At 40.7% G+C, this 14,545-nt stretch overlaps 1 pseudogene; it reads left to right on the top strand.

The window, feature by feature from the left end:
* The window catches only part of LOC127670667 (leucine-rich repeat-containing protein 58-like), an 83,439-nt pseudogene extending 69,205 nt beyond the window's left edge, over positions 1-14,234 (top strand).
* The last annotated feature ends 311 nt before the right edge of the window (positions 14,235-14,545 follow it).

The raw sequence follows: 14,545 nt of genomic DNA, 5'->3' as shown, positions 1-14,545 counted from the left end.
ATACTGCTTCACTGAGTCTTTCCAGAACAGGGGGCCACTCTTCCTTTCTTCTTGTACCTCATTTGATGTGTGGATTATGTTTTGGGTATTCCAGTTTTGTAGGTTAATATCCACTTATTAGTGAGTGCATACCATGAATCACATTTTGAGTCTGGGTTACATCACTTAGTATGATGTTCTTTAGCGCCATCCATTTGCCTAAGAATTTTATGAATTCATTGTTTCTAATGGCTGAATAGTACTCCATTGTGTAGATATACCATATCTTTTGCATCCACTCTTCTGTTGAGGGATATCTGGGTTCTTTCCAGCATGTGGCAATTATAAATAGGGCTGCTAAGAACATAGTAGAGCATGTATCCTTATTACATGGTGGGGAATCCTCTGGGTATATGCCCAGGAGTGGTATAGCAGGATCTTCTGGAAGTGAGGTGCCCAGTTTTCAGAGGAACCGCCAGATTGATTTCCAGAGTGGTTGTACCAATTTGCAACCCCACCAGCAGTGGAGGAGTGTTCCTCTTTCTCCACACCCTTTCCAACACCTGCTGTCTCCTGAATTTTTAACCTTTGCCATTCTGACTGGTGTAAGGTGGAATCTCAGGGTTGTTTTGATTTGCATTTCCCTAATGACTAATGAAGTTGAGCATTTTTTAAGATGCTTTTCCGCCATCCGAAGTTCTTCTGTTGAGAATTCTTTGTTTAACTCTGTACCCCATTTTTAAATATGGTTGTTTGGTTTTCTGGAGTCTAACTTCTTGAGTTCTTTATATATATTGGATATTAGCCCTCTATCTGATGTAGGATTGATGAAGATCTTTTCCCAATTTGTTGGTTGCCGATTTGTCCTCTTGCTGGTGTCCTTTGCCTTTCAGAAACTTTGTAATTTTATGAGGTCCCATTTGTCAATTCTTGCTCTTAGAGCATACGCTATTGGTATTCTGTTCAGAAACTTTCTCCCTGTACCGATGTCCTCAAGGGTCTTCCCCAGTTTCTTTTCTATTAGCTTCAGAGTGTCTGGCTTTATGTGGAGGTCCTTGATCCATTTGGATTTGAGCTTAGTACAATAAGACAAGGATGGATCAATTCACATTCTTCTGCATGCTGACCTCCAGTTGAACCAGCACTATTTGTTGAAAAGGCTATCTTTTTTCCATTGGATGCTTTCAGCCTCTTTGTCGAGGATCAAGTGGCCATAGGTGTGTGGGTTCATTTCTGGATCTTCAATCCTGTTCCATTGATCCGCCTGCCTGTCACTGTACCAATACCAGGCAGTTTTTAACACTATTGCTCTATAGTATTTCTTGAGGTCAGGGATAGTGATTCCCCCAGAATTTCTTTTGTTGCTGAGAATAGTTTTAGCTATCCTGGGTTTTTTGTTATTCCAGATGAATTTGATAATTGCTCTTTCTAACTCTGTGAAGAATTGAGTTGGGATTTTGATGGGTATTGCATTGAATCTGTATATTGCTTTTGGCAAAATGGCCATTTTAACTATATTGATCCTACTGATCCATGAGCATGGGAGGTTTTCCCATTTTTTGAGGTATTCTTCCATTTCCTTCTTCAGAGTCTTGAAGTTCTTGTCATACAGATCTTTCACATGTTTGGTAAGAGTCACCCCAAGATACTTTATACTGTTTGTGGTTATTGTGAAGGGGTTCATTTCCCTAATTTCTTTCTCAGCCTGCTTATCCTCTGAGTATAAGAAGGCCACTGATTTGCTTGAGTTGATTTTATAACCTGCCACTTTGCTGAAGTTGTTTTTCAGCTGTAGGAGTTCTCTAGTGGAGTTTTTTGGGTCACTTAGGTAGACTATCATGTCATCTGCAAATAATGATAGTTTGACTTCTTCCTTTCCAATTTGTATCCCTTTGACATCCTTATGTTGTCAAATTGTACGAGCTAGAACCTCAAGTACAATATTGAAAAGATAAGGAGAAAGGGGGCAGCCCTGTCTAGTCCCTGATTTTAGTGGGATTGCTTCAAGTTTCTCTCCATTTAGTTTGATGCTGGCTACCGGTTTGCTGTATATTGCTTTTACTATGTTTAGGTATGGGTCTTGAATTCCTGTTCTTTCCAAGACTTTAAGCATGAAAGGATGCTGAATTTTGCCAAATGCTTTTTCAGCATCCAATGAAATGTCCATGTGGTTTTTTATTTTGAGTTTGTTTATGTAGTGGATTGCATTGATGGATTTCCGTATATTGAACCAATCCTGCATGCCCGGGATAAAGCCTACTTGATCATGGCGGATGATCATTTTGATGTGTTCTTGGATTCGGTTGGCAAGAATTTTATTGAGTATTTTTGCATTGATGTTCATAAGGGAAATTGGTCTGAAGTTCTCTTTCTTTGTTGGATCTTTGTGTGGTTTTGATATCAGCGTAATTGTGGCTTCGTAGAAGGAATTGGGTAGTTTTCCTTCTGTTTCTATTTTTTGGAATAGTTTGAAGAGTATTGGTGTTAACTCTTCTTCGAAGGTCTGTTAGAATTCTGCACTGAAACCATCTGGTCCTGTGCTTTTTTTGGTTGGAAGACTTTCTATGACTCCTTCTATTTCTTTAGGCATTATGGGACTGTTTAGATGATCTATTTGGTCCTGACTTAATTCTGGTATTTGTTATCTGTCTAGGAAATTGTCCATTTCCTCCAGATTCTCCAGTTGTGTCGAGTACAGGCTCTTGTAGTAGGATCTGATGATTTTTGGATTTCCTCAGTTTCCATTGTTATATCTCCCTTTTCATTTCTAAATTTGTTAATTTGGATACTTTCTCTGTGCCCTTTGGTCAGTCTGGCTAAGGGTTTATCTATCTTGTTGATTTTCTCAAAGAACCAGCTCCTGGACTTGTTGATTCTTTGTATGGTTCTCTTTGTTTCTACTTGATTGATTTCGGCCCTAAGTTTGATGATTTCCTGCCTTCTACTCCTCCTGGGTGAAATAGCTTCTTTTTGTTCCAGGGCTTTCAGGTGTGTCATTAAGCTGGTTATGTATGCTCTCTCCATTTTCTTTTTGGAGGCACTCAGGGCTATGAGTTTTCCTCTTAGCACTGGTTTCATTGTGCCCCATAGATTTATGTATGTTGTGTTTTCATTTTCATTGAGTTCTAAAAAGTCTTTAATTTCTTTCTTTATTTCTTCCTTGACCAAGGTATCATTGAGTAGAATATTGTTCAGTTTCCATGTGTATGTGGGTTTTCTGTTGTTTTTGTTGGTATTGAAGACCACTTTTACTCCATAGTGATCTGATAGGAGGCATGGGATTAGTTCGATCTTCTTATATTTGTTGAGGTCTGTCTTGTGACCAAATATATGGTCAGTTTTGGAGAAGGTACCATGAGGTGCTGAGAAAAAGGTATACTCTTTTGCTTTAGGATAGAATGTTCTATATATATCTGTTAAAGCTAGTTGGTCCAAAGTTTCAATTAGTTTCATTGTGTTCCTGTTTAGTTTCTGTTTTCCTGATCGGTCCATTGAGGAAAGTGCAGTGTTGAAGTCGCCCACAATTACTGTGTTAGGTGCAATGTGTACTTTGAGCTTTAATAAAGTTTCTTTTAGGAAAGAGGGTGTCCTTGCATTTGGAGCATAGATGTTCAGGATTGAGGGTTCTTCTTGTTGTATTTTTCCTTTGATCAGCAAGAAGAGTCCCTCAGAGTCTCTTTTGATGACTTTGGGTTGAAAGTCAATTTTATCTGATATTAAAATGGCTACTCTAGCTTGTTTCCTGAGACCATTTGCTTGTAAAATTGTCTTTCAGCCTTTTACTCTAAGGTAGTGCTTGTCTTTGACCCTTAGGTGTGTTTCCTGTAAGCAGCAAAATGTAGGGTCCTGTTTACGTATCCAGTCTATTAGTCTATGTCTTTTTATTGGGGCATTGAGTCCATTGATGTTAAGAGATATTAAGGAATAGTGATTGTTACTTCTTGTCATTTTTGATGTTATTTTTTAAATTTGATTGGTTAACCTCTTTTGGGTTTGATGAATGGTTACTATCTTGCTTTTTCCAGGGTGAAGTTTCCCTCCTTGTATTGGTGTTGTCCTCCTATTTTCCTTTGTAGGGCTGGGTTTGTGGATAGATATTGGGTAAACTTGGTTTTGTCATGGAATATCTTTGTTTCTCCATCTATGGTGATTGAGAGTTTTGCTGGATATAGTAGTTTTGGCTGGCATTTGTGTTCTCTTAGGGTCTGCATGAGATCTGCCCAGGATCTTCTAGCCTTCATAGTCTCAGATGAAAAGTCTGCTGTGATTCTGATAGGTCTTCCTTTATATGTTACTTGGCCTTTTTCTCTTACTGCCTTTAATATTCTTTCTTTGTTTAGTACATATGATGTTTTGATTATTATGTGACAGGAAGTATTTCTGTTCTGGTCCAGTGTGTTTGGAGTTCTGTAGGCTTCTTGTATACTCATGGGCATCTCTCTCTTTAGGTTAGGGAAGTTTTCTTCCATAATTTTATTGAAGATATTTGCTGGCCCTTTAAGTTGTAAATCTTCACTCTCATCTATGCCTATAATCCTTAGGTTTGGTCTTCTCATTGTGTCCTGGATTTTCCTGGATATTTTGGGTTACAAGCTTTTTGCCTTTTGCATTTTCTTTAACTGTTGAGTCCATGGTTTCTATGGTATCTTCAGCATCTGAGATTCTTTCTTCTATCTCTTGTATTCTGTTGTTGATATTTGCATCTATGTCCACCGATTTCTTCCCAAGGTTTTGTATCTCCAAAGTTGTCTCCCTTTGAGTTTTCTTAGTTGTTTCTACTTCTGATTTTAGGTCCTGGATGGTTTTGCTTAGCTCCTTCAGTTGCTTGTTTGTGCTTTCCTGTAATTCCTTAAGAGATTTTTTTGTTTCCTCTTTCATGACCTCAACCTCTTGACCAAAGTTCTCCTGTATTTCTTTAAGTGTTTTTTGTGTTTCCTCATTATTGGCTTTTGTATTCTCCTGGATTTCTTTCAATGATTTTTGTGTTTCCCTTGCAAGGGCTTCTAACTTTTGATCCATTTTCTCCTGAATTTCTTTATGTATGTCCTTCATGTGTTCCTGTACCAGCATCATGACCAGTGATTTTAAATCCAAATCTTGTTTTACTGGTGTGATGGGGTATCCAGGCCATGCTGGTAAAGGAGAATTGGGTTCAGATGTTGCCATATTGCCTTGATTTCTGTTATTGGCGTTACTGCGTTTGCCTTTTGCCATCTAGTTCTCACTGGTGTTAGTTGGTCTTGTCAATGTTGGACTCACCAGTGCAAGCTGACCCTTCCTAGGTGGCCTCTGGTGAACAGCTTACCTCCTGCACTGCCTGGAGACAGGGTGCTGATGCCCAGGCTGTTCAGATCCCGAAGCAGACACCTGAAGGCTCCCACTGAGGCCTGCTGGATTCACTGGAGCACACCGACTTCTCCCCGCTGGGGGCCCGGAAGCCCCTCTTGCCTCTTGCAGGACCTGCAGATGTGGTGTTGCCGCCCAGGCTGATCTGGATCCGGAAGCGGAGAGGTTTGAGTGCTCCTGCCTGAGGCCTCCGGACTGGAGCCTAAGCTCTGTGTCACAGGAGCAAGCTGTGCTGTGAGCTCCCAGACTGCCTCTGGGTGCACACCAGGTCTTATGCACTTCCTGGAGACCGAGTGCTGTGGCCCAGGCTGTTCAGATCCCAAAGCAGGCACCTGAAGGCTCCTGCTGGGGCTCCCTGGATTCACCAGAGCACACTGACTTCTCTCCGCTGGCCGCCCGGAAGCCCCTCTTGCCTCTTACAGGACCTGGAGATGAGGTGTTGCCGCCCAGGCTGATCTGGATCCGGAAGCAGAGAGATCTGAGGGCTACTGCCAGAGGCCTCCAGACTCCAGAAGTTTAATTTTTCAATTTCCTTAGATGATATGTGATTTGATGGTGTACCTGATGCCAATTTTATTTTGGTGCATGGTATCTGTCTAGGAAATCATCCATTTCATTTAGATTTTCCAGTTTTGTTGAGTATAGGCTTTTGTACAAAGATATGAATTTTTTTTTTAATTTTTCAGCTTCTGTTGTTATGTCCCCTTTTTAATTTCTGATTTTGTTCATTTAGATTCTGTCTCTGGGCCCTTTACTTAGTTTGGCTAGGGGATTTATCTATAATGTTGATTTTTTTAAAGGAACAGCTTTTGGTTTCTTTATTTGTATTATTCTCTTTGTTTCTACATTTTTGATTTTGGTTCTGAGCTTGACAATTTCTTACCCTCTCCTCCTCTTGGTTGTGTTTGTTTCTTTAGGTTGTGGGGCTTTCAGGTGTGCTGTTAGTGTGTTAGTGTGTTAGTGTAAGATCTCTCCAGTTTCTTTACTAGGGCCCTATGTGCTATGAATTTTCCTCTTTGCCCTGCTTTCACTGTCTCATAAGTTTGGGTTGTTGTGCCTTCATTTTCATTGAATTCTAAAATGTTATTCATTTCTTTCTTTACCTCTTCCCTGATGAAGTTATCATTGAATTGAGAGTTGTTCAATTTCCAGATGTACATGGGATTTCTAGGGGGTTTTGTGTTGTTTTTGAAATCTAGCCTTAATCTGTGGTAATCTCATAAAATGCACGGGATTATTTCAATCTTCTTGTACGTGTTGAAGCTTGTTTTGTAACCAGTTATATGGCTAATTTTAGAAAAGGTAATATAAGATATGGAGAAGAAGGTATATTCTTTTGTGGTAGTGTAAAATGTTCTATATATATTTGTTAGATGCATTTGAGTCAACCTCTATTAGTGTCACTGTGTCTCTGTTTAGTTTCTGTTTCAATGCTCTGTTCTTTGGTGAGAGTGGGGTGTTGAGGTCTTCCACTATTATTGTGTATGATTCAAGGTGTGTTTTCAGCTTCATTAAAGTCACCCCTTATGAATGTGGATACCCTTACATTTGTGGCACAGATATTCAGAATTGACACTTTCTCTTGGTTGACTTTTCCTTTGATTAATATGAAGTGTCGTTTGCCATCTCCCTTGAAAATTTTTGGTTGAAAGTCTATTAGCTATAAGAATGACAACTCCTGCTTGTTTTTTGTGACTGTTTGCTTGGAAGACTTGCTTCAAGCCTTTAACTCTGAGGTAGTGTCTACCTTTGTCATTGGGGGTGTGTTTCTTATATGCAGCAAAATGCTAGATCCTTTTTGCATATCCAGTCTGTTAGCATATGTCTGTTTATTGGGGAACTGAGCCTGTTGATATTGAGAAATACTAAGGATGGAATATTTTAGTTCCTGTTATGTTTGCTGTTGTAGGTGGCATTATATGCATGTGATTCTCTCCTTTTGATTATTTTGTTCTGAGATAACTCTTATCTTCTTTTCTAATTGGTGAAAGTACCTTCCTTGTTTTGCGGTTTTCCTTTTAGAATCCAAGTAAACATCATAGCAATCATCCACCATGATCAAGTAGGCTTCGTTACAGGGATGCAGGGATGGTTCAATATACAGAAATCTATCAATGTAATCCACTATATGAAGGAACTCAACGGAAAAAAAAAACACATTATCACTTCATTAGATGCTGAGAAAGTATTTGACAATATCCATCACCCCTTCATGATACACGTAATCCACTATATAAAAAAACTCAAAGAAAAAAATCACATGACCATTTCATTAGATGCAGAGAAAGTATTTGACAAAATCCAATACCCTTTATAATAAAACTCTTGGAAAGATCATAAATTCAAGGACCATACCTGATAATAGAAAAGCAATACACAGCAAAGCAGTAGCCAACATCAAACTAAATGGAGAGAAACTTGAAGCAACCCCTCTAAAATCAAGAACTGGACAAGGCTGTCCATTCTCTCCCTACCTGTTCAATATAGTACTCAAAAACCTAGCAAAAGCAATTAGACAACAAAAGAAGGTAAAAGGCAAACAAATTGGAATGGAAGATTTCAAAATATCACTATTTGTAGATGATATTTGCCTAAAGGAGTACTACTCAGTTATTAAAAACAACAAATTCATGGAATTCTTAGGCAAATGGGTGGAACTATAAAATATCATCCTGAGTGAGGTAACCCAGTCAAAAAGAACACACATTTCATGCACTCACTAAAAAGTGGATATTAGCCCAGAAGCTTGGAACACCCAAGATAGAATTCATAGAGCAAATGAAGCTCAAGAAGAAGGAAGACTTCAGTACTTCTTAGAAGGGGGAACTAAATACCCACAGGAGGAGATACAGAGACAAAATGTGGAGCAGAGACTGAAGGGAAGGCCATCCAGAGACTGCCCCACCTGGGGATCCATCCTTCATACAGTCACCAAACCCAGACACTATTGTGGATGTCAGCAAGTGCTTCCTGAAAGGAAGATGATATGGCTGTCTCCTGAGAGGCCCTGTCTGTGCCTGACAAATACAGAAGTGGATACTCACAGCCAACTAATGAACGAAGCACAGGGTCCCCCATGGAGGAACTAGAGAAAGGACCCAGGGAGCTGAAGGATCTTGCAGCCTCGTAGGAGGAACAAAAATATGAACCAACCAGCACCCCCAGAACCCCAGGGACTAAACCACCAACAAAAGAGAACACATGGGGGAACCCATGGCTCCAGCCACATATGTTGAAGGGGATGGCCCTGTCAGACCTCAATGAGAGGAGAGGCCCTGGGTCCTGTGAAGGCTCCATGCCCCAGTGACGGGGAACGCCAGGATAGGGAAGCGGGTGTGGGTGGGGTAGTAAGCAGGTGGAGGAGGGATGGGATAGGGGCTTTTGGAGGGGGAATGAGGAGAGGGGATAACATTTGAAATGTGAATAAAGAAAATATCTAATAAAAACTGAGTGAAATAAAAAGTAACAAACACATTGAAAGTAAGAGCATTGTTACATCAGAGCAGGAGGAGGGAGCAAGCTTAGAAGGAGAATACAGAGTTTAATATCTTAAATATAAGGCAACTTTATAAAATAAGAGCAATATGCACAATGCAGAGAGAAAGAGGAAAAAGAAGAAACTACAGAGAGAGTTGAAGGGGCAGGTAGGACCCTCCTTACCACAGGACAGAACATGTCTTTTCTTAAAAGCAAGGCAAGCTTAGTTGTACTAAAGAGGACAAAGCGTTCTGCTATGGACTTGGGTTAAATTCATTTAGCAACAAACTTGAAGAAGCTTTTTTTTCACTATGCAATAAATATTGGAGCTCATTTTTCATCCAGAATGAATGATTTCATTCTGTGCTGGTGCTTGATGTTTTGTTCCAAATGCATTTGTAAGTATAGATGTGTGTGTGTGTGTGTGTGTGTGTGTGTGTGTGTGTGTAATTATGAGATAAGGATGTAGTTTGGCCCAACTGGTTTTAATGGAGATATATGAATGTGCAAGCATGAATCCATATGTAATTTTATGTGAGTTTATCCATGTTTACTTATGTAAAAACATTCTTCTGCAAATTTGACTCTTCTTCTGGTTCAATAGAAGTTTATTGCTCCAAATCTCTCCCTAGCCAAACAAGCAAGAGGCATCTGGACATGAGGGGAAGGGTTCTAGCAAGCAATCCCTTACTTAATCCACCACTGGTTTTTTCTTTTTTTTTTTTTTTTTTTTATTCAATATAAATTATTTACATTTCAAATGATTTCCCCTTTTCTAGCCCCCCCACTCCCCGAAAGTCCCGCAAGCCCCCTTCTCTTCCCCTGTCCTCCCACCCACCCCTTCCCACTTCCCCGTTCTGGTTTTGCTGAATACTGTTTCACTGAGTCTTTCCAGAACCAGGGGCCACTCCTCCTTTCTTCTTGTACCTCATTTGATGTGTGGATTATGTTTTGGGTATTCCAGTTTTCTAGGTTAATATCCACTTATTAGTGAGTGCATACCATGATTAACCTTTTGAGTCTGGGTTACCTCACTTAGTATGATATTCTCTAGCTCCATCCATTTGCCTAAGAATTCCATGAATTCATTGTTTCTAATGGCTGAATAGTACTCCATTGTGTAGATATACCACATTTTTTGCATCCACTCTTCTGTTGAGGCATAACTGGGTTCTTTCCAGCATCTGGCAATTACAAATAGGGCTGCTATGAACATAGTAGAACATGTATCCTTATTACATGGTGGGGAGTCTTCTGGGTATATGCCCAGGAGTGGTATAGCAGGATCTTCTGGAAGTAAGGTGCCCAGTTTTCGGAGGAACCGCCAGACTGATTTCCAGAGTGGTTGTACCAATTTGCAACCCCACCAGCAGTGGAGGAGTGTTCCTCTTTCTCCACACCCTCTCCAACACCTGCTGTCTCCTGAATTTTTAATCTTAGCCATTCTGACTGGTGTAAGTTGAAATCTTAGGGTTGTTTTGATTTGCATTTCCCTAATGACTAATGAAGTTGAGCATTTTTTAAGATGCTTCTCTGCCATCCGAAGTTCTTCAGGTGAGAATTCTTTGTTTAACTCTGTACCCCATTTTTTAATAGGGTTGTTTGTTTTCTGGAGTCTAACTTCTTGAGTTCTTTATATATATTGGATATTAGCCCTCTATCTGATGTAGGATTTGTGAAGATCTTTTCCCAATTTGTTGGTTGCCGATTTGTCCTCTTGATGGTGTCCTTTGCCTTACATAAACTTTGTAATTTTATGAGGTCCCATTTGTCAATTCTTGCTCTTAGAGCATACGCTATTGGTGTTCTGTTCAGAAACTTTCTCCCTGTACTGATGTCCTCAAGGGTCTTCCCCAGTTTCTTTTCTATTAGCTTCAGAGTGTCTGGCTTTATGTGGAGGTCCTTGACCCATTTGGATTTGAGCTTAGTACAAGGAGACAAGGATGGATCAATTCGCATTCTTCTGCATGCTGACCTCCAGTTGAACCAGCACCATTTGTTGAAAAGGCTATCTTTTTTCCATTGGATGTTTTCAGCCTCTTTGTCGAGGATAAAGTGGCCATAGGTGTGTGGGTTCATTTCTGGATCTTCAATCCTGTTCCATTTATCCTCCTGCCTGTCACTGTACCAATACCATGCAGTTTTTAACACTATTGCTCTGTAGTATTGCTTGTGGTCAGGGATACTGATTCCCCCAGATTTCCTTTTGTTGCTGAGAATAGTTTTAGCTATCCTGGGTTTTTTGTTGTTCCAGATGAATTTGATAATTGCTCTTTCTAACTCTGTGAAGAATTGAGTTGGGATTTTGATGGGTATTGCATTGAATCTGTATAGTGCTTTATGCAAAATGGCCATTTTAACTATATTGATTCTACTGATCCATGAGCATGGGAGGTTTTCCCATTTTTTGAGGTCTTCTTCCATTTCCTTCTTCAGAGTCTTGAAGTTCTTGTCATACAGATCTTTCACATGTTTGGTAAGAGTCACCTCATGATACTTTATACTGTTTGTGGCTATTGTGAAGGGGGTCATTTCCCTAATTTCTTTCTCAGCCTGCTTATCCTTTGAGTATAGGAAGGCCACTGATTTGCTTGAGTTGATTTTATAACCTGCCACTTTGCTGAAGTTGTTTATCAGCTCTAGGAGCTCTCTAGTGGAGTTCTTTGGGTCACTTAGGTAGAAGATCATGTCGTCTGCAAATAATGATAGTTTGACTTCTTCCTTTCCAATTTGTATCCCTTTGACCTCCTTATGTTGTTGAATTGCCCGTGCTAGTACCTCAAGTACAATATTGAAAAGATAAGGAGAAAGGGGGCAGCCTTGTCTGGTCCCTGATTTCAGTGGGATTGCTTCAAGTTTCTCTCCATTTAGTTTGATGCTGGCTACCGGTTTGCTGTATATTGCTTTTACTATGTTTAGGTATGGGCCTTGTATTCCTGTTCTCTCCAAGACTTTAAGCATGAAGGGATGCTGAATTTTGTCAAATGCTTTTTCAGCATCCAATGAAATGACCATGTGGTTTTGTTCTTTGAGTTTGTTTATGTAGTGGATTGTATTGATGGATTTCCGTATATTGAACCAACCCTGCATTCCCGGGATAAAGCCTACTTGATCATGGTGGATGATTGTTTTGATGTGTTCTTGGATTCGGTTGGCAAGAATTTTATTGAGTATTTTTGCATCGATGTTCATAAGGGAAATTGGTCTGAAGTTCTCTTTCTTTGTTGGATCTTTGTGTGGCTTTGGTATCAGCGTAATTGTAATCCACCGCTGTTTTAAAATAAGGTGCTAAGTGCCCGTCTGATTTGAAGATGCTATAATTTTGGTTGTATGGTTTTGGCTTCTTTATCAAAAGACAAGTGTCCACAGGTGTGTGGGTTTAATTCTGGGTCTTTGATTCTATTCGGTTGATTAACCTGACTGTCCGTGTCCACTATCACGCAATTTATATCACTATTGCTCTGTAGTACAGCTTGAGGTCAGGGATGGTGATTCTTTCAGAAGTCTTTACTTGCTCAAAATTGTTTCGTTCATGTGAAACTAAGAATTGCTCTTTCCATGTCAGTAAATTATTGTGTTGCTATTTTTATGGGGATTGTATTGAATAAGTAGATTTCTTTTAGTAAGATGCCCATTTTTACTGTATTAAACCTATCAATCCATGAGAATGGGAGACCTTTCCATCCTCTGATTCCCCAGTATGGCAATTCTAAACCTTCCTTTTTTCAGTGATCTACTGTCTGGGAAATCTAAAGTCCCACCTCTGTCTCCCTGTCCAGTCATTTGCTACCAGGAAATTTACTTAGCATTTAGCACAATCTGGGAGGAAGGACAGTGCCTCACACTTAGACATGCAAATTCTCCTATAATTTTGGAACCCCATTAAGATAATATTAGCAATAAACCAAATCTATAACTGTATATTCTTACATGTAAGTGGATATTAGACAAAGAGTAAAGAAGAAGGTTGAGGCTTGACTCGGCTGGCATCAGGGGTGAGCCTGGGCAGGGCCATGCTGCACCACTTCTGATGGGGTGGAACCAACCCTTCAGGTTCCAGGATGCAGTGACTCATCAGGCGTCCTAGGATCCTGCTGCACGGAGGACACCGGGCTCAGGAGGCCAAACTCAACTGCTCCGTTCACAGCATGTGGGGCAGAGGCCCTGGAGTCTGAGCTGAAGGCACGACCGAGGAGTGGAGTGGCTTGTGTGAGGCGCTGCTGTGGCTGCTGCTGGTCGCTGCCATGGGAGCGCTGAGCTGTGGCTTCCTCCTCAGGCTCCTGGACATGAGTGGCAATGAGCTTGCAGCTCTGGGACCTGAGCTGCTGACACTGAGTGGCCTGCGCATGCTGCTGGTCAGGAACAACCGGCTGGGTGGCCCAGGCTTGCTGCCCAAGGGCCTGCCTAGCCCAGTTGCTTCTCTGCTGCAGCTTGCAGGTCCTCAAATTCAGTGGCAACAGCTTCCAGGAGCTGCCTGCCTCGCTGTTGGAGCTGCATGTGCTTCAGACCTTCAGCCTGGGCTGGGCAGCAATTAGCTGCAGAGCATCCTGGCAGAGATGGAGAACTTGCAGAGTTTAGAATGTTTATACCTTGGAGTAAATGTCATTGAAGAAATCCCACCAGAAGAATTAGCAAATCTGCCTTCTCTGAGTTACTCGGTGCTGCATGACAAGATCCAAAGTGTGCCTACTCAGCAATCACAGTTGCATTCGCTTCGATCCTCAGTTTTCATAACTTGGTGACATACCTGCCTCGAGAGATCCGCAATCTTATTCCCTGGAAAAGTTGAGTTTACGAGGAAACCCGTTGGTTGGTTGTTTTGTTAGAGATTTTACATGACCATACAGCTCTTCTGGAATTAGCCTTAAGGACCATTAAGATCCGAAGTATTTCATACACACACTATGGACTTCCTGGGAATCTTCATAGATACTTGGGTTCAGCCAACAATTGTCCAAAACCCAAAGTGTGGTGGAGTCTATTTTGACTGTGGTGTCAGACAAATTAAGGTTGTGGGTTTCTGTGGGAAGTACCGTCTTCCCTCATGCACTGCGTGCTCCAGAATGCTCCTCCCACTGCACTCTGCCTCACACAACTCCACATCCCAGAGTGAGTCTGACTCAGAAGATGCAGCCAGTGCACACAGAATGCAGAAAGTTCTTCATGGTTGGGGAGCAGTGGGTATTGATAAAACACGGAGCAGAAGTGACTTAAAAAGAAACCAGGTCTTGAAGTTGATTGGAGACCTGAGCGTTTTTGTCTTGAATGTCCATGTAAGACTTTGCCATGGTGTGAAAGAAAGGTTTTGCATTTTATCTTCACATTTGGCAGGAGTGAGTCTGGTCCCGAGTTTAGATTCTTTGAGTGTAATTTATTATCAATGGCAGTTCAAAATTAAGCCGATTGACCACAATTTTCATGTAAGTCTTTGAAGAAACACTAACAGCATGGTTCATTCTGAAGAACAGTGATGTTTGCAATCAGTCAGAACAACCTCGGACAGCTGAGTTGATTAACGAAGTCATCACAGTCCTCTTACCATGGCTGGTTTATGCTGAACACTATACACAAATAAAATGAACCTTCTCCTTGTGTTACCCCTGGACTGTTGAAAGCCTTTCTAAACAACTAACTTGACAGTAAGGCCTATAACTTTTAATATATTTAAACCAGCTCTTGTCTTGTGTGATTGTTACTAACTTTATATAAACTAGCAATTCCTTAATCCTAGCAAGATTATGGA

Source organism: Apodemus sylvaticus, chromosome 20 (genome assembly GCF_947179515.1).
Source record: "Apodemus sylvaticus chromosome 20, mApoSyl1.1, whole genome shotgun sequence".
Taxonomy (NCBI): Eukaryota; Metazoa; Chordata; class Mammalia; order Rodentia; family Muridae; genus Apodemus; species Apodemus sylvaticus.
This window is presented reverse-complemented; position numbering and strand designations above follow the sequence as displayed.